This window comes from Ceratotherium simum, chromosome 22 (assembly GCF_057802395.1).
Source record: "Ceratotherium simum simum isolate JZ-2026a chromosome 22, ASM5780239v1, whole genome shotgun sequence".
Classification (NCBI taxonomy): Eukaryota; Metazoa; Chordata; class Mammalia; order Perissodactyla; family Rhinocerotidae; genus Ceratotherium; species Ceratotherium simum.
Genome location: NC_141921.1, coordinates 1,812,744 through 1,832,251, shown reverse-complemented (window position 1 = coordinate 1,832,251; position 19,508 = coordinate 1,812,744). Strand labels below are relative to the sequence as shown.

General features: G+C 42.3%; 1 long non-coding RNA gene across 3 annotated transcripts in view; it reads right to left on the bottom strand.

Annotated features, from left to right (window-relative positions):
- LOC147914038 (uncharacterized) overlaps positions 1–19,508 on the bottom strand; it is a 343,556-nt gene that overhangs the window by 258,356 nt on the left and 65,692 nt on the right. For all 3 annotated transcript variants that reach the window (XR_015555726.1, XR_015555725.1, XR_015555727.1), the window contains exon 2: positions 12,186–12,349. This is a non-coding gene — a long non-coding RNA (uncharacterized LOC147914038). The remainder of the gene's footprint in view (positions 1–12,185; positions 12,350–19,508) is intronic.

Sequence of the window (19,508 nt, the reverse complement as noted above, 5' to 3'; positions counted from 1 at the left end):
AGAGAAAAATATATGAGTATCAATGGGTGAAATTATTGATATCTATTTTGCCTGCTTACTACTCATTAACACCCACCCAGATCTATTCTCTTCTACTAATGCTGTGGCAGTCTGCTCCTTCTTGGCCCCTGATGAACCATGCCTCCTGCATTTACACCCCTGCTTAGTCCCCTCCACTCCTGAATCTGGGCTGGCTCTGTGACTCTAACCAATAGAATGTGGTAGAAATGATGCTGTGCCAGTTCTAGGTCTGCCTTTGGAAGGCGAGGTACTACACGAATGTATTAATCATTCAATTCTCACTACATCCCTCAGAAATAAACACAATTATCTAAGAGCTAATAATAGTTTCCTAGGTGTCAGGTACTGTTTTAAATGCTTTGATTGAATTGATTTATTTAATTCTCACATCAACTTTATGAGGCAAATGCTATTATTATACCCATTTTACAGGTGGGAAAACCAAAGCGCAGAGAAATTAAATGTCTTTCCTAAGATCACATAGCTAGTAAGCTTAGAGCTGAGTTATTTAAACTCAGACCATCTGACTCTAGAACTCACATATTAATCACTATATGGATCTTTAGAGAGATTAAGTGTTTTGCCCAAAGTTGCATGGAGACCATGGCAAAGCTGGGATTAAACCAGGTCTTGTTGACTCCAAAGTCTGACCTTTCTGGGCTACAAACATCTAAAAGGCTGTTCTGGATCTGTCAGGAACTTCATCTGAACCCAAAGGCAACTTCTACGGAAATAAAAACACACAGCTTGTAGCCAACGGTCATCTTATCAGAATTTCATAGAATCCTTCTCTGGTTTCCTTTTCCATATCTAGAAATGTAGTGATAGGTGTGTGTTTGTGTTTGTGTTTGTGTGTGTGTGTGCTCGCGCACACACATATAAGACTACATATGGGAGTGAAATCACTCCTAGATCCCTTCCTGCCTCTGACTTAAGATGTAAGTTTATTTGTTCATTTCACCAACATCAAAGTGTAGTGGTTACAGAACACGTGCTCATCCAGTCAACAGGATTGCATCAACTGCCTTCAGTGTTAACTCTCTTCTAGGCACTGTGGCTACAATGGTGAGCAAAGAGCAGGCAGACTGCTCTCAGGGCCCTCACAGCAAGTCCATGCAGGATCCAATCAGGCTCTGCTGTTTGGGGGGGTGGGACCTGGGGCAGGTGTTGCAAATTCTCTAAGCCTTGGTTTCTCATCTGTAACCTGGAGTTAATAATAGTATCTATATCATAATATACATTATAAAATTCTGTAATGATAGAAAAATAAAATAAAATAAGTGAAAGGCTTAGCCGAATGTCAAGTACAGATGGCAACTAGACACTTTAAAAGTTCTCATCATTATTATTAATAGTTAAGTAATAATAATAATAACAGTGACAGCAGTGTAGTAGATACCAGGCACTGTGCTAGGTTCTCAGAATGCAGCAGGAAATAAGGCCTGTTCCTCACCTTCGAGGGGCACGCAGTCCTAGTCAGGAGGATAAAGGTGTAAGTGGATAGCTAAGACTTGGGGCTGTAGGCGCTGTAGCAGAGGGGTACGCTCATGTTGGAGCACAGAGGAAGGATGGATTGATTCCTTGCTGATGGGAGTGCCGATAAGGAGACGGTTGGGGAAGTTCCACAGAGGAGGAGTATTTGAACCTGGCCTTGGTGTTTGGAAAGGAGCTGGGTAAGGAGAAATGCGAGAAGGGAACTATGAAAAGGGAACTTGAAGCAGAGAATAAAAGGCTGAGCTAATGCATGGTGATGTGATTGTGCTTGGATGGTTTCCAATGAGGAAACATTTTCTGGGAGATGGGGTCTCGAGTGCGTGGTTAGAGAATAGGACGCCAGACCTGGTAGGAGATAAGCCTGGAAAGGTATCTGAAGCCAGATCATGGAGGATCTAATGTCAGGCTAAGGAGGTGAGCTTTATCATATAAACAGGCAGCAGGAATTGATTGAAAAAATAACCCTAATATCAATGGATTGATTGATCAATAGATAACTATAAAGATTTATGAACATATATATGCACATAGAGAGAGAGAGAGTTTACAGATAGGTGTATGTATAAAGCTATCTCTGACTATCTTTATTCTGGTTTATTCTTCTTTGTTCAAAAATAAGTAGGGTGGGAACGGGGTCCACTTGCTCTTTGCTCACCATTGTAGCCACAGCACCTAGCTCAGTAAAGGCACTTGATAAAATCTTGTTGAATGGATGAATGAATGGGCTATACACACTGTACTTTGACATTTGCTGAATGAACAAATGACCTTGCGTCTTGAATGTGGAAATAGGTGGGTGGTTTCATAAAGCAGGTGGCATTTAATCTTGGCATTATAGATGGGTACAATTTAGCCTTGCAGAAATGGGCCATTCCTGGTGGTGGGAACACATGTACAGAGAAAATGTCACTGCCCAGTGATGAAGAGCACAGCCTCTGGAGTCAGAGTTCAAGTCCTAGCTCTGCCATTTAACAGCTGGGGACCCTGGGGCATGTCCCTTAATTCTCTGTATTTCAGTCTCCTCATCTGTAAAATGGGGACAATAAGAGTACTTAACTTTCAGCATTATTGTAAAGATGTAAGGTGCTTACCACAATGGATAGCACATGATAAGCTCTACGTAAATGTTTCCTATAATTATTAATATTTTTGATGAACTCTCTAGAGTCCTACCACACATAAATAGGTTCTTTCTTCATATATTATATCTGAACAGTCTACAAGAGTCTCTTTGACACAAATCTCTTCGGTACTGATGAAGACCAGAGAGCTTGGGAGTCGCTTCTGAAGATATGAGCGAATGACTAAACAAAGGGGAATGAAGAGAAAAAGAACATAACCAGTGCCAGGATTCAGAGGGGTTGTTGCAAGATATTAACGAGCAGAGAGCAGAGAGATCTGGAGAAACATGTCAAAGCTTTCTGAGAGAGTGAGAGCAATACCTGGGGAACGCCAAAAAGGGAGATGACAAAGGAGGAAAGACAGCTCCCTGCAGGCCTGGACCAAATGCGACACAGAATAAGCAACAAGGCCAGAGGAAAGCAGTGTGTCTTGTTAAGTTCCTTTGTGAGGCTTTAAATCAGCAGTGGCTTCCTGGCAGGGTAAGGCAGGGCTCCAACCATTACAGGTTACCCAGAAGCCACCAGAGAAAAATGGAGAAGGAAAGCCTTGAAGAATGAGCATGATCTCCAATGTGATGTGGTTACCATAGAGACCACGCTCAACGGGAGCCAGGAAGGGCAGTGCCTGTCCTCAGAGCAGTTAACAAGCTATTAGACCAAACATGAAGATGCCAGCAGGTGAGTAGAATGAAGCCTCTACATCACAGCTGTCTGCTTGCTAAGATCAAACATGGGAAGAAACAGCCATAAATCAGCCAGGCCACTGCAGCCATTGAGTCAAGTTCAGGGGAGCACGACAGGATTTCTAACCTGCGAGTCAAAGCCCAGGGGCCGCATCCAAAGGTACATGCTCAAAAGAGTGATGCTCACGTTTCCCCAGACTGGCCTGAGCATTCGAACAAGATTAAAACAAAACAAAACAGCAATACCAACAAACATAAAGACAGAACTAAGAACGTGAGAAAGACTGGCTCAGAAAAGTACAGGAAGGCAGTAAATACAGGAAGATTTCACAACATGCTGCCCAACATTCAGTCAAAACTGAAGATACAGGCTGGCTTTGTAGGGAGCAGAAGGATCTGCTTAGTTTAGGAAGACAGAGCCAGGGTTTGAACCAGGTCTTTCTCAGAGTAGGTACCTTGGTTCTACTGGGCTGTCTCTTCAGGAGAGCATCCAAAGGAGGTGAGCCGACATGTAAGTACACACTTTAGGTATGAGCTCTACTCCAAACACGGAAAATAATGTACCCAGGTGACCATTCATTGTGCGCTGACACCTGCCCTCTACAGGGTGCAAGGCCCCTCGGTCCACCCCGCCTTCTACGAGTATGTCTACCAGCACGGGGGGGCTTCACACCCAAGGTCCTTCTGTCTAGTCTTGACTACCTGGAGCCCACCTTCTGCCTCCCCTCACACCTGGGCTATACTTAAAACAGCACATCTTCCTGTCTCTGCACACGCTGCTTCCTCAGCCCCAAATGCCATTTACCTTCTTTTCAACTTCTACTTCTCTTCAAATCTCTCCTTGAGGGCCATCTCATTCATTCATTCACTCATTCATTCATTCAACAAGAGCTAAGTACCCACCAAGTACACGGGATACCTTCTGTGAGTCTTTCTTCAGTGCTTCCACAACAAAACATATCACATGAGGCCAGGTTTATTGATGTGTCTGTTGAGCTCATTAGATTTTAGATTCCTTGAGGGCAAATTGTGTCTCGCTCACAGTCTAGCATAGTTTCTAGAATTGAGCACGTAGCAGCTATTCAATAAATATTTATTAAACGATGAATAAAAGAATAAATGAATGAATTGCATTTATAATTCTATCCAGGTTGCTATATTTTGAAGGGAATTCTCCAAGCCATCAAGTCAGCCTGGGATAAAATGTTTTTGTGCACATTACTTAATAAAAAGATCTCTAGGTCAATTGAAAAATTTAAAGTCAATATGAAATTGATCCTCATCAGCACTTTCTCCACCAAATGTATAGACAAAAGGACATTTCTGAAACATATGTATTAGTGTTGCATTTTCTGCCCCAGAGACTCAGCGATCGTTGTCACCTCCAAGTCCAGCCCTCATTAATTAATGGGGCATCCAGCGTAATCAGCAACAGGCTTCTGGGCAGCATAAATCAGAGACCAGCCTAGAATCTGGAGGAGTCTCTGAGCTGCAAACAGAGTAATTTTCTTTTATGCTCTTTTCTCTTAGAAGTCACAGAGCACTATTTAAATTAAGCTGAAGACCTTTAGGCTGAATTTCAAGGATACTCCAGGATCATCAGAAAATCTGTCCTCTTCAACTGTGCAGGGAAAGAGGGTATAGACAACCAAAATAACACATCCGATAGCACCTTCTCAGGAACTCCCCTCCCATTTTTGCTCAGTTTAGCAGCCACAGAAATAAAGACGTGCCCAGGAGGGGGGATAAGCAGTCAGCAGAGGAGAAAAACAAAACTCTCCTTGCTGGAGGAAACAGGAGACAATGAAATAGCCAGATGTCCCGGTGTGACAAGGCTTGGGCACAATATCTGCCACATGTATGTCTGCATCACTTGGGGTGATGGCTGTGATGAGCTGTTGAGATTGGCTTCAGATGGAATTGGGAAAATGATGCAAAACTTCTTGCTTAAGCAGCAGGGATGGTGATACGGACTGCACGTTTGTGTCCCCCCCCAAATTTGTACGTTGAAATCCTAATCCCCAGTGTGATGGTTTTAGGAGGTGGAGCCTTTGGGAGGTGATTAGGTCATGAGGGTGGAGCCCTCAAGAATGGGATTAGGGCCCTTATAAGAAGAGGCAGGAGAGCTGGTTTCCTCTCCTTGCTCTCTGCCATGTGAGGCTACAAGATGGCCACCTACAAACCAGGAAGTGGGCTCTCCCCAGACACTGGATCTGCCAGCACTTGGATCTTGGGTGCAGCCTCCAGAACTGTGAGGAATAAATGTCTGTTGTTTAAGCCACCAGTCTATGGTATTTTGTTCTAGCAGCTTGAGCTGACCACGATGGATGTGAAGTCACAGCTTCCGGGGCTGACTCCCCCCTCCTTTGATTCTGTACAGTGCAGGGTCACAGCTCGAGTGCCCCCTTGCCCAGAATCATTGGGTGAGAAGCTATAGTCTCTTTGCCTTTGAATATTTGTCTTAGAACATTTCATTTAGGATGCTTCAACTTTCTCCTGGTTGATATGCAGGCTGGACACGGAGCAGGCCTTGATTGTCTGGATGCCAAGCTGAATATGCCAAGAAAAGATGGGGGACACTTCCCAGGATGAACAGCCCCAAATTCCAGGTGAGGGTCACTGCGACAGAGACTCCTCCAGGCTGAAGCTCTAGGTGGTACTAGTGATGGTTCTGTGGGGGTAGAGATGGAGGTGGGAGATGAAGGCTGGAGAGGATTATCAAAAGTTAAAAAGAGGAAGGGGCTTTATCCCAAAGTGCGCCCCTTTGAGCTCGGTGGGGGTGCCAGCCTTTAGCTTCCACAGTGTTACAGATAAACTGCCCCAAGTTTCTGTGAGCCAGGCTGGAGTCTGTCTCTCCTGTTTCCCTGGATGCTAAAAGGATCACGGCTAAGAGAAGGTGTTGATCAATACTGTCAATAACACCGCATCACAATTCCATCCTTACCTTGTTTTCTAGTTATTCTATGAACCTTGTGTTCATAGGTCTAACTGTTGAAGCCCCTCATATTTTGACTCGTGGGCCCCACTTGGTAAAATATATACATATGTCAAATATTTGAAAATATGATCACATTTAATATCACAACAATACTATAAAGAAGGTGGTATTATTTCTCTTCTAAATGTGAGGTTCAGAGTGGTTAAAATGCATGCCTAAACCACACAGTTAGTGAGCAGTAGAGCCAGGACTTGAACCCACGGCCCTAATCTTGAATTTTTAAATCACTTCAGTTTTCTCATTTTGAAAGCCAATTAAACTTGAGATTTTGCTCTCTGGCCCAGTTGAGGAAATTGCTGTGGGTCCCCCGAGTCTGCATAAATCCTGCCTTTATGATGGCCCCTGGGCTCCAGCCCGCTGTTCCCCCACTGGACTCGACACAGTTCCAGAACAGGCTTGCACACACCCTTCAGCTGTTCCCGCCTGAGATGCTTGGGGTAATTCTCTCCCACCTTAGTCAGTCCTGGCCCAAAGCTATTCCTCTTTCCACTTCGCTTTTAAAAAATTTTTAATTGATTTATTTTTTATATTTACAAAAGCTAGGCATACTCATCATAATATCAGATTTAGAAGAAAAAATAGAAAGAGGGAAATAAAGGCCCCCCCTTCCTACTACGCAGAGAAATTCACTCCTAATACCTTAATGCATTGTCTGCAGCCTTTTTAGGTGCCTATGTCTGCACCTCTAAACATATGTTTGCAACAAAATTGGAATCGTGTTGCATCTAAGTTCTGAAGCTTACCTTCATGTCCATATGCCATTAAAAATATTAAAAATTGTTTAGAAACATGTTTTCTTTAATGACTACATTATTTGAATGTGAAAAATTTCAGTGAAACATTTTTCTCGTATTTGGAAATTTAGGTGGTTTGCCTTTTTCAAACTCGCAAGTAATGTGTAAATAAATTTGTTTGTTTAAAAATCTTTGTAATTTCTATTTTTAGGATAAAATATTGGAAGAGGGATTCTGGAGTCAAAAGTTAAGAAGTCATTTCAGGCTTTTCCAGATAATTTATATTAATTAAATTCTCTTCCATTCTGACAGGAAGATCATTTTCCCTGGAAGGTCCCCTCAAAGTGGTAGTGAAGGGCAATTTCTTGCATTTGTTTGACTAGGACCTGAGTTTAAGGGAACATGTCAGGAGAAGATTATGTGTTTATCTCAGCTGTTTCATTTTTATCCTGGGCCCATAGCTAAGCTACATTTCCCAGTCCCCTTCTAGTTAAGTTGGGGAATATGCCTGAATTTTGGCCAATGAAATATGGGTGGAAGGGATGTACACCACTTCCAGAAATGGCCCCTAAAAATCTCCCAAGGGTGATCTTCCTCTCTCTTTTCCCCTCCTTCAGAGAACTTAGAGGCCATGGCTGAAGATGATGGTGACATACATAAGATAGAAAAAAATCTGTGTCCCTGAGTGATTACATTAAGTACAACAATATACTTTTATTGTGTTAAACCTTAGGTTAGGAGGAATTGGTGGTTAAGGCAGCCAGCATTACTTATCCTAACTAATACAAGGAGTATCTGATTTACTCAGCAGTCCCCAAACCAAAACGCCTCAGCCGGTTCTTTATGTTTCCAGCCATGAACCTGCCTTTGAAAAGCACAGCTTTTCCCAGAGGCATGTGGGACCTGTAGCCCCTAGCATCTAACATAGTGTTCAGCACACAGTAGGGCTTACCTGAATGTGGGCTCACGTGTGTTTATGGAATGAATGAAACCATACAAGAGCCTCATGATTCCAACCTGCTGACACTTAAGCAAGGTCCACTCTGCCATCTGAAGTGGATCATTGGCTGGCCTCTGGCCTCTGCTGCGCGTTAAGTGCTTCACCCGCAGAACAAGCCCGTCAACTATACATGGCATCTGTACATTACCTCCCCACAAGAAGAGCCCAATGCTGGGGACCACCCTTCAGAACAGAGGCTGTTGTGCAGAGGAAAGTGATATTTCCCAACACAGTTGTTCTCTTCTCCTGCTGACGCTAATTACAGTTTGCTAAACGCAAACTGGGGAAACATCTCGCCCACCCAAAAGAGTTCCAGAAACGGGCCCATTGTCTTCATAGCAACCTGCGAGCAGAAAGCTGTTCCTCCTTCTAAGTCTTTTATCTTTTGTTTTCCCAGTACATTTGGTAAACACAGAGAGGTATGCTCATAGAAAAGGTGAGGTTGAAACTGCAAATCTTCCCAACCTCAGGACCTTTCTTTCTGTTGCTTGCTCTGATGGAGAGCTGGAGCATGAAGTGGAGGCATGCAGAAGACACCGTCTGGCTGGCAGGGAGTTTAATTACACATATGTCAGCACTATGGTGGCAGTCTGGGAATGCAATTACACAACTAATTATATTGAACCAACAAACTTGAGCTTCCTTGAAGGGCCCCGCCCATGAGACCACCATATTGTCATTTTGCCACCCAATCATTCCTTTCTTCCGTTTTAGCATCACTTGTTGAATCTTCTCCCCCGTTAAAATCCTCCTCCTCCTTCCAGGATATCATCAAGCCTCACCACCTCAGTGCAGCCTTCCCTGGTTTATCCCAGCCCTCCCCATCCGAATGAATCCACCTTCCTCTCTGTTATCACGACACGGACCACGGGCCTCTGTTACACAACATTCAGTGCCTGGGCCTCAGTGGTCAAATCTGGAAAATCAGACTGATGGGTCTCTAGCTTCAAAATTTTATTCTTTGAATTCTTAGGAATAATAACCAAATGGCTTAAAGGTATTATAGTCTAGTGGACAGATTGTGGCTGTGGCACCAGAAGAAGAATTTGAGCGTCAACTCAGCTGCTTCTAGCTGACTGACCTGGGCAGAACTTATCATGTCTTCAGGCCTCAGTTTCGTGATCTGTAAAATGGGAGTAGTGCTGATACTACTTCACAATGCTGCAGAGGAGTTAAAATTAGGCTGTGAAGTGAACGCATGTTATAAATAAATAAGGAAGTATGGTGTTTGTATTAGTTACACTAATGAAAAGCCCTGCGTGAATCTCTCCCTACTCTAAGGGTTACTACACCACGGCTGGATTAAACATCTTAAAACATACACGTCAGATTCTCAGATTCATGACTAAGAATCTCCACGGTCTCTTTGTCTGTAGAATAAAGATCTTTCATTAAAAATCCAGGAACCTTAACGTTAACAGTCACAAGAGCTTTGGCAACACTTTAGTGGGTACCATTTTGTGTTAAGCATTTGCTAGATATTTGCCACATGAACAGAATGAAAGAATTAGACAGGCTTAGGGTCAAGTCCCAGATTTGCAAATGAATATTTATGTGATCTTGAGAAAATTGCTTCACTTTTTGAATCTTAGTTTCCCTGTCTATAAGTCAGCTGTGATGGCGCCTACTATAAGGATTGTTGTGAAAATTAAAATGTGACAACCCACATAAAGCATGCAGACACGACACCTGACACAGCAGGCTCGCAACAAAAATTAGTCCCTTTCTCCTACTTTCCCTTCCCTTTGAGCACTGAGATTCTAGAATTCCATAACATCAAACATGCATACAGATAGAAGGATGGTAGATGATGGGTGGCCTCCAGGGGAGTGATGTCAGAGAAAGATTTTACCAGAATTGCCATTCCAACATCACAATCGGGCCCCGGTATGAGCCTTTCGCCCACTGTGCTCATCAACACAATATTTTACAGTGAGCATTTATTTTTTTTACAAAAAGAAAGATTATTCTCAATGATGCATGTGATAAATATTCTGACTTTAAACCTTTTAGAAATAGTAAAGGTTTTACAGCTCAATGTTTGACAGACTTGATTAATCTCTTCCACACAGAAATATTCAGGAGGGTAGCTACAGTTGGCTGTTAAAGCTCCAAGAGTGTTCTTTGACAAAGGTACAGAAAAGGTAAAGAGCTTTTAAAAAGAGAGAGATTCTTGTGCCACACAGAACAGAGAAAGAATGCAAAGGTGCAGAAGGCTGCACAGTATGGAGGAGAGTTGGAAGCTGGGGTGGGGTGAGGCAGAGGCAACTGTGCTTTAAAATCTCTCTCCTTTGGGGGAGTTTTCAAATGAAAGGCACACATCCAGCATGACCACAGGACATTAGTCTAAGAATTTTCTTCTCTGCTTGGGTCCAAAATGGATGATGTGGGGGTGGGGGATGGGTGTAGGGCAGATCAATGGCATAGAAACCAGAGAGGAATGAAATGGAATGTACCATTGCCCCTGCTCGTGCTCCTGGCCTATTCACCAGCCTCCTGCCTACTCTTTCAGTCACCAGGCCTATTTTCTTTCCTATTTCCAGTTCTCTCCAATCCCTAAAGGGGGTTTCATCTCCTCTAAAGAACAGGAAATATGTCTTGGCTATTTTTTTTCCCTCAGCTCCTACCCTAGATTTGTATATAATAATTGCTGAATAAACATTTGTTAAGTGGATAGAGTTGGTGTTTAATAATAGAGTTGGTGTTTAATAAATCCTTGATGAAATGGCATAATGACATTAAGTGGGTCATAAACTCTACTTAAGAATGATGCTTTAAAAATTACTAACAGATTCCACTTCCTTTCAATTCCCACTCTACAAAAGAAAATAGAGTTTAGAAACTAAACCACTGAGACTTCCAAGTAAATCCTCATCCAACAAACACTTATTGAGCACTTCTGCCATCCTAGATGAGCTGGACATGGTTCCTGGCTCAGCCACATTGCCTGGTGAAGGAGACTTGTCACCATTGTGAGAGGTGCTATGAGTGAAGTCTCTACGGGAAAACAGGCCGGGAGGTACCCCAAACCCAGCGTTTTTGTTTATGGGGGATGTTACAATGAAAAGGTTTTGAGAATGAGTGGCAGGCACTTAAGTTGAACACTGAGGGACAATGCAAAGGGAAGCTATGGAAGGATGCATACTCCCCCACATCGTGTATGCAGTTTTGATCTGTGAATTTCCATTTAAACTCCAAATGGAACACTTGCTCTGCTAATCAACCTCCGACACAAAATCTTGAAGTGTCAGCCCACTCTGCTCTGAGGTTTTCTTTGACACCCAGGTCAATCTCCAACCTCAACCCCTATTCTATTTTTATGGAAGCATTTTCCCAACACGGAACACCAACACATTTGCCACAAGATATTACGGGGGCAAAGGTGTAATTCAATTATGTGACTTAATCTATTCAAATGGCTAATGTACAAGGATCTCAGGATGCTATCCAGCTTTCAACTGAGGGAGAATAATTGTTCCATAATTTCTTAATTCTCCCACAAGACAGTTTAAATTAAAGGATGTCAATTTGCAAAGCCAGACTGCATTGTATTCTTAAATTGGGCCTGAAATAGCCACAAGATGAAGGGTAATAAGGCAGAGAGCAGACCCCAGAGTGCCTGGTGCTGTGCAAAATTGTTTAATATGGTCCGACCCTTTAATCTTCATATCTATTGATGCAGAAAGCAGCATATTTCTGTCACTTATGATAAGAAACATTACTTTTTAAATTCCTTGGTGAGGCCTGCAGATCTTAGGCAGCCAAGATAGCAGGAATCTCTATTTCTGTGTCTGTGAACATTTCTTTTTTCCCTTAAATTGGTTTTATTCTAATCCATTTAGTCTCCAATCTAAGTCAGAGACAAGTAACCCTGAATGGAACCACATAGGAGGAGAACAAAGGCTGTGCCTTTCAGTTCTCTGATTCTACTGGCTACCCCCTCCTTGAAGAAGTCAGTGATTAAACAAATAATGAACCCGAGAGAATTAACTATAGGCCAGGCAGTTAGTTCCAGAAAGGAGGAGAATTGGAACAGATTTGAGAGAAATAAAATCATGCTCAGAAGAGAAGGGTGCAGTGGGGGAAGGGGATGATTCAAAGTATTTCCATAAAAGAGTCAAGCATTTTACTCACGCGTGTCCTAGAAAATGGTTTGGTCAATGTGTCCAGGCTGAGAGGGGGTGACGCTGGGGAAAGAGGGGTCCCCAGGGTCTAGATCGAAGAAATTGGATGATGTTTTCCCAAGATTGCCAGGTCCACGAGTCAGGAATCGTCATCGAGAGAGACCAAGGACATAACTGCAATGAAAAAAGTATATGTGAATTTTGAAAGGAAAACAATGAAGAAGAAAGGAGGATAGAGGACAAAGTTGTTGTCACAGTGGAGTTTGGAGTAAGTGGCTCAGGATGAAGCATCATTCTAAGGTGTTTATGGTGCATGTAGGCGGGCCTGGGGCACAGAGCCCCTTAGGAATTGTGCCAGCCTAACACAACGGAGTTTGTCAGTGTCTCCGTGCCCCGCACTGTGCTAGACTACATGGAGGGTACAAACAAAGCATAAAACACTCATGAATCTTTATTTTAAAAATTTGGACTAGGTTATACATACACAGGCTAAAATTCAAAAGGTACAAATTAGACATTTTTTACTTGTGTGAATCCATCTGTAGGATAAATACCTAGAAGTGGAATTATTAGGTAAAGAAAACATATCTTTTCAATTTTGATATATCATCATATTACCGTTCACAAAGGCTGTACGGTTTTACACTCTCTTCAGCAATGTATGAAAAGACAATTTTCCCATGCCCTCACCAACAGAGGCAATCACAGTTCTTTATTTGGAGAGACATGAGATATAAGGCACAATAATGACAATCATAGTGCTAATATTTAAGGAATGATCATAGCATTTTAAGCACAGTTTTTAGTCTTTATATGTATTAATCCATTTATTCCTAATGGTAACCCACTGATGTATGTACTACTATTCTCGTAATTAAACAGGTAAGGAAACAGAAACAGAGAACTAAAGAATCCTGTTCATGCCCACAGCTGTGAAGGGCAGAGCTGGGATTCTAGCCCTGGCACCAGGCAGCTCTTCAAAGCCAAACTCTTAACCATCAGCTCTTATTCCTGGTGGTGGGATGTTATCTGTGGTATGTGCTGTAACAGGTACACATAAATAGGCAACATGAGGGGGTGTGTGTGTATAGGAAATCAAAGAGAGAGACCAGTTCTTTCCATCTTAATGAAAGTAGACACAGGCTATTAACTGGGAAAATGTTGGGCTATAGTGATTGATAAGCAGAATTCTAAGAACACATTGATACATTTTTCTTACTTTTTTTCCCTACTTCTTTCATTAGAAAAAATATTCTATAAATAGTCATGATGTGTTAGAAAGGATAAAAATGGAAGTGTGGTGTGGTCAAGCAAGCACGACACCATAGAGAACACAGACCTGGGTTCAAGTCCGAGTTCTACCACTCTTCAGCTGGATGACCTCACGCAAGTTACGTAACTTCTCTGCACCTCATTTCCTTCATATGGAAAAAATGAGCCTATAACCCCAGGAAAATTTTTATGATGGCTAAATAATACAAAATATAGACAATGCCAATCGTTCACAAAACATCATTAGTTGTAAACAATTTCTACCCACTGATTTGATCTTACTGTCCCAGCTTCTCTTTACAGACCCTTTGCTTTCTTCAAATTAGTCTATTTACTTTTCTTAAACATGATGGAATGTTCTGGTCTGCTTGCATTTCTGCATTCCATTCTCTGTTGCTGAAATAATCCCCTGGTCTCTAAGTCCTGTCTATAGGAATTCTGCCAGTAAGCCACCACCTCCACAAAGTGTACCTTGACCAACGCCCTCACGGGCAACTACCCCTAAGTGGTTTGAATTCCTAAGCATTATTAAATTCCTAAGCACTACTGGGCTCTACTACTTTTAAGACATTAATCTTCATAATACCAGCAGTTAACAAGTATTTTACTATGTACCAGGCACTGTTCTAAGCACTTTATATCTCATTTAATCCTCTCCACATGTGATAGGGACTGTTCTTATCCCCACTTAGACATAGTCATGAATATCAGCCACTATTTGCACGTTCTATCTGTAGATCTGAACTAAAGGATCTAGAAGGCAAAGGGGCCAGGAGCATAATATTTAAACTTGTAGGCTCTAGAGTCAGAGAACCCGGGTTCCAGCCTCAGTCCTGATCCTACTCTCTGTGAGGTATTTGGCAAGTTATTGAATCTCTCCAGGCATTGATTTTAATTTGTAAAAGGGGATGCTGATACTGCCTACTTCAAAGAGTGGTTATAAGGCTTAAGTGAGTTTGCAAATGTAAGAATTTGAAACAGTGTGTGGCAAATGGTGAGCACTTGAATGTTAGCTTATATTATGATTATTTAAACAGCATATAGTAGGTTTCCAACGAAAGGCTTGTTTCACAACTTTGCATTCACTATTCCCTCTGCCTGAACTGCCTTTTCCCACTGCCATCTATCGTTTCACTGCCAACTTGAAGAACTCAAGGCGTAGGTCTCCAGGATCTAGCTGTAGCACCTCCTGCTCCACAAAGCCTTCCTTGAAGGCCCCCTCTCCAGGGAGAGCTCCCTCCATCTCCCCTCGTTGTTACCTCGTGCCCAGTTCACTTGTACCCCTCATCTCACTGGGATGCAATTCTGGCTCAGAACTATGAGCTCCCTGAAGACGGGGACTACGTCTTAATTATTTTTAACCCCTAATACTTAGCACACTACTGGCATAAGCTGGATGTTCACTAAGTGTCTATTAAAGGAATAAATAGATGAAATAAAAATAAATAGCCAATGATAAGAGAGGAAAGTTACCAATTCTTAACTCACTGCTATATAATTCACTGAAAAGTCATTCAATCTCCCAATCAAAGCATAGAAAAGAAACTCTATTAAAACTAAATGTTTCATAAAAATAGATGAGAGGGTTCTGTAAGGGACCCACGGCATGCCTATCAGCTGCATATTCACTGGCCACGCTGTCAAGCTATTGATGCTTTACTGATAGACATTGCAAAATGATAGATTCACCAGCAATTCGTAAATGCAAGACATTAATAGACACATTGGCTGCTCAGATATAAGCAGAGCATTATGGAAGGAAAATAATAATTATCTCATAAGCAGAGGGGCAGTAAACATTCTATTAAAAGGGGAAAAAAAATCCCAAATGAATATAATCTCCTTCCATTACATTATGAGTATTAAAATTAATGGTGTTGGTTTTTCTGTGGTTTGGATAGTCATTGTATTTAACAAGCCGAAGTTAACTTCACAAGGAAAAAGAAATAAATTAAATGTGCCAGTGTCTCAGAAAACTTCATTTTCTGAGTGAATAGCCAAGTTGATGCACATCACCAGAATGTCTGACAATCAGTTTTCCATACTGGTGTGCTCTAAATGGGAAAGGAAACCAACTCTTCATTTAAATTATATTGCAAATCACTTCTTGCCTGCTGAATGGCATTCCGCTGCAGTAGGTGGCTTTCACCGTAAGGCCCAAAATACGACATTGGCTGATTAATGTTAATTGGAAATGTTTTCTTTGGGGGGGATGCACGCACTCTCTTGGTGCATATGAGGCTGAGGAAATTTTACGGTGGGTGGCTGACTCAAAGGCCAACAGCATATTTGCCATCAGATAGAAATGCACATTCACAGACATATCAGGACAAGTCAATTATTCCCTGATTCACTATTCCTTGGGTCCCTTTGTGTAAAGAAAACTATTTATACTCCCCATCAGATGGATACCCGGAATCATAATAAACAAGCCCCTGATTCCACTATTCTACATTGTATTTCCCAGGACACCTTCCATTCCGGAAGTCATTAGTTTTGGTCTTCTTGTTCTCAATTTATCAAAACAGACATTTTGCTAGTGAGCTCAGTTTTACTCCCAGATGCAAAACAGAAGACACAATTTTTGACCAATTGAAAGAAGGAAAGAAAACATGCTCTATAATCTTTTGGTGAGGGTGAGGGGGAATTTGTACTTCTCTACCTTGATGACTCTTATATAGATCAACACTAAAGTCAGTGCTCAAAAGCTTACGATTCTTTTTCCCTTCTCTAGCTTAATAGTTCAAAGAAACAAACCAACCCATCCCTGTCTTTTGAATCACTCCCAGTGCAATGCACTGAAGTCAAATCATTCAAAAATAAGGAAATTGATCAGAACCAACATCTGAAAAAAAATACAAATTAACATGAGCCATCATATTTCACTTGTCAAATCAGCAATACTTTTTAAAAAGAAAATAATACTCAGTGTGGGCAAGGGTTCTAGGGAAAGATGCTCCTACACCAGGTAGCCCTGCTCCTGGGTGCCCGTTCACACGCAGCATGCTCCCTGCACAGCGTTGTCATGGATGATTAGGAGAGTGTGGTGCAGAGGTGGGAGTTTTCTTGCACAGACGGTCTGATATGGACTCCTAGCTCCAACACTTGTAACTGTTCCCTTTCTTCTACGACACCTACTCGCAGGGTTGTTTCGAGGATTTGAGATAAACTAAATAACTCGCAGTGTAGTGCCTGTCATAAAGCAGACACTCCATAAATGAGAGCTATTATTACAAGGTCCTTAAAACAGAACTATTTCTGCATTTAGCAGTGTTTTCCTACCATACTAGGGTGATAATCAGCGAGTACTCGAGATACCCGTTATCAGCGCATCTAATGGACTAATGTACATATGTGTAAATAGCCAGGATGCTGTAGGGCCACGTTTTCTGTTGTGTGTGTTTAAGTCAATGTATTTAAATAGTTAAGAGCTAATTTCCACGTGAGTCTTTGACCTTTAAAATTACTGAATGTGCTGCTCTTAAGTGATAGGATCTGTTCTGTACCTGACGCTGACTTGCAAAATTAGATGTCCTGAAGGAGAAAACATAATTTTTATGAACAAGACAACAGTGTAACAAGCCTGGGAATAGCTCATTAAACCTGACTACAGCAAAGTCTTGGTGGCCATCAAGGGACCAGCCTTCTGCCATTGCAGGACCGTTAGGCAGGGGAGCCATGACCAGGCCTCCGTGAGGAGGTTCCAGAGTCGCAGTGAGGACACGAGGCACAGTGCACACAGAGTGAACCAGACAGCACGTTAGTCACTGAAGTGCAGGCTCCAGCAGACCTAGTGAATTGCAGTCTCTGGGGGTGGAGCCTGTACACTTTTCACAAGCTTCCCAGGTTATCATAATGCAGAGCCCGGGGTTGAAAATCACTAGAGTAAGAAAATGTTCTGATTGGCTGATGGTCTTTAAAAGTGGGGGTCTTTCATTTCATAAGAAGGCTGAAAAGAGTGGAAGCAACAACAGGAAAAACAGAGCACAAGAAAGAAGAAGGGATGGGGAGCAGAAAGAATGGGATGGCTCTCATGGTGGGGGGAGAGGGTAAGTGGTAATTAAAGCAGGCAGTGGCGCTGCCCTGCAGATCGTGGACAGGAGAGCCAGAGCAGGTCTGCAGTGTTGGGGAGGACAGGCTGGGCAGCAGCCACGGACATACATATCATCTCTCCAGCCTCTGAGGGGGTAATACCACTCTTGGGGGCGGGGGAAGCATGAAGTGGGGGTAAAAGGAGGGGGTAAGGGTAAACTGAGGAAAGAGAGTCACTTCTGCTGCCAGGTCTATGGCCCCAGCTCTTCACCTAAGACCACTCCATTCTCTTTCATATTTCCATACCTTTCCATGTTTTGTTCCTTCCACCTAAAATGCTCTTTTCTCCTTCTCCACCATGCAAATGCCATCAAATATCACCTCCTCTGTGAAGTCTTTCCTGATTTCCTCTGGCACAATTAACTCCTCTTCTATTCTGAGAGCATCTCTCTCAGAACATATGGTGTGTTGGTCACAGCTGATTACATTCTATTAGTGTCTGGTTTATGCATATGCCCTTGCACCCACATGCTCAGTTCTGGGTGGTTTTTATGTTTTCACCTTTGGTTTCTCTGCCCCAGTGCCCAGCACACAGTGTGGATTCCGTATTTTTTTTTAAAGGAGCCTACAGCCCTGTAGTAGACATCTATTGCTTTAGTCTGCAGAGCATCCTTTTTATAGCTAATCCATCCTATGGGATTCTGGAGGAACTGCCAATCACAATCACTTATCTGCTCACTGGCCTTAGGGCTTGGCATGTGACTCAAGCAGGGTAATTAAGAGTCCTGCAGGAACTGATATATGGATACTGAGGAAGAGGGCTTCTGTTGTAAGACCTGTAAGGATTTTACCTGAGACTGCCCAAATTATCGTTTGCCACAAATGTAGAGCTTCCTTTGGAAGGAGTGAATATGGCTAAATGTTGACACATTTAGAAACAAAGAGAGGTAGAATCCATAGATGGAGAGAGAAAATGAACCCTGATGAAGTCATTTTAGCACCTGGATACAACCATGCCTGATATACAACCATCACTCCTAGAGTTCTCAGTTACGTGTGCCAATAAATTCAATTTTGCTTGTGTTAGAGTTGGATTTCTGTCACTTGTAATGGAAGTTATTTGCACTGACTCAATCATGTCACAATAATGATACTAATGACAAGGTCCCCACTCATAAAAAATTACATTTGATTCTTCTCTTTAAGAAATCAGTAGAGAGTAAGTTCATTTTAAAACATTGCATTCTCAGGGCAATAGGAAGAAACTAGAAGGGTTTCAGCAGAAGAGTGTCTTATCTGATGTGCATTTGAAAAAGATCACCTTGGCTGCCCTGTGGAGAAAGGTTTGTAAGTGGCAGCAGCAGAAGGGAAGGACTTAGTCAGGAGTTAATTTTACTATGCAATGTGCATCATGAAACACCTAATGCTCGTGGGGGGTGAGAGCGAGTGGGGAGAGATTTATCACCTGCACCAATTAAAACTTTACAGCCTGTTCAAATAATCCACTTGCATCACACTGTTTAAAGATGACATATGTAAACCGGTCTGGGCTAACTGTAGCAAGTTGCTGCAGTGCAGACCCCCAGTGCACTGGAAAGGTCCCTGGAAGACTTGCATTGAGAGCATCCTTACCAGAATGGCTGTGTATTAACTCCAGTAGGGAAATTGAAAGAACACAGTGGCCCTTTGAGAGCTAAAAATGTAGAGAGTGAAGTACTATTTTTCTTTCTTAAAAAATAAGTCCTTTGCAAATTACAAATGCAATTCAAGTCTATGACAATGGGCAACACTTAGATGGTGCCCGTGAACCAAGCCCTGTTGTCCCAAGCAGTGATGTACATTTACTCATTCAATCAACTCATGAGGTAGGCACTATGAGTTTATCAACCTCATTTGACAGATGAGAAAGCTGAGGCACAGAAAGTGTAAGTGATTTGCCCAAGGTCACACAGCTGGTAAGTGTTGGAACTGAGGCTTGAAACCAGGCAGTCTGGCTCCGGAGTTGTGGCTTAACCATCATACTAATGCT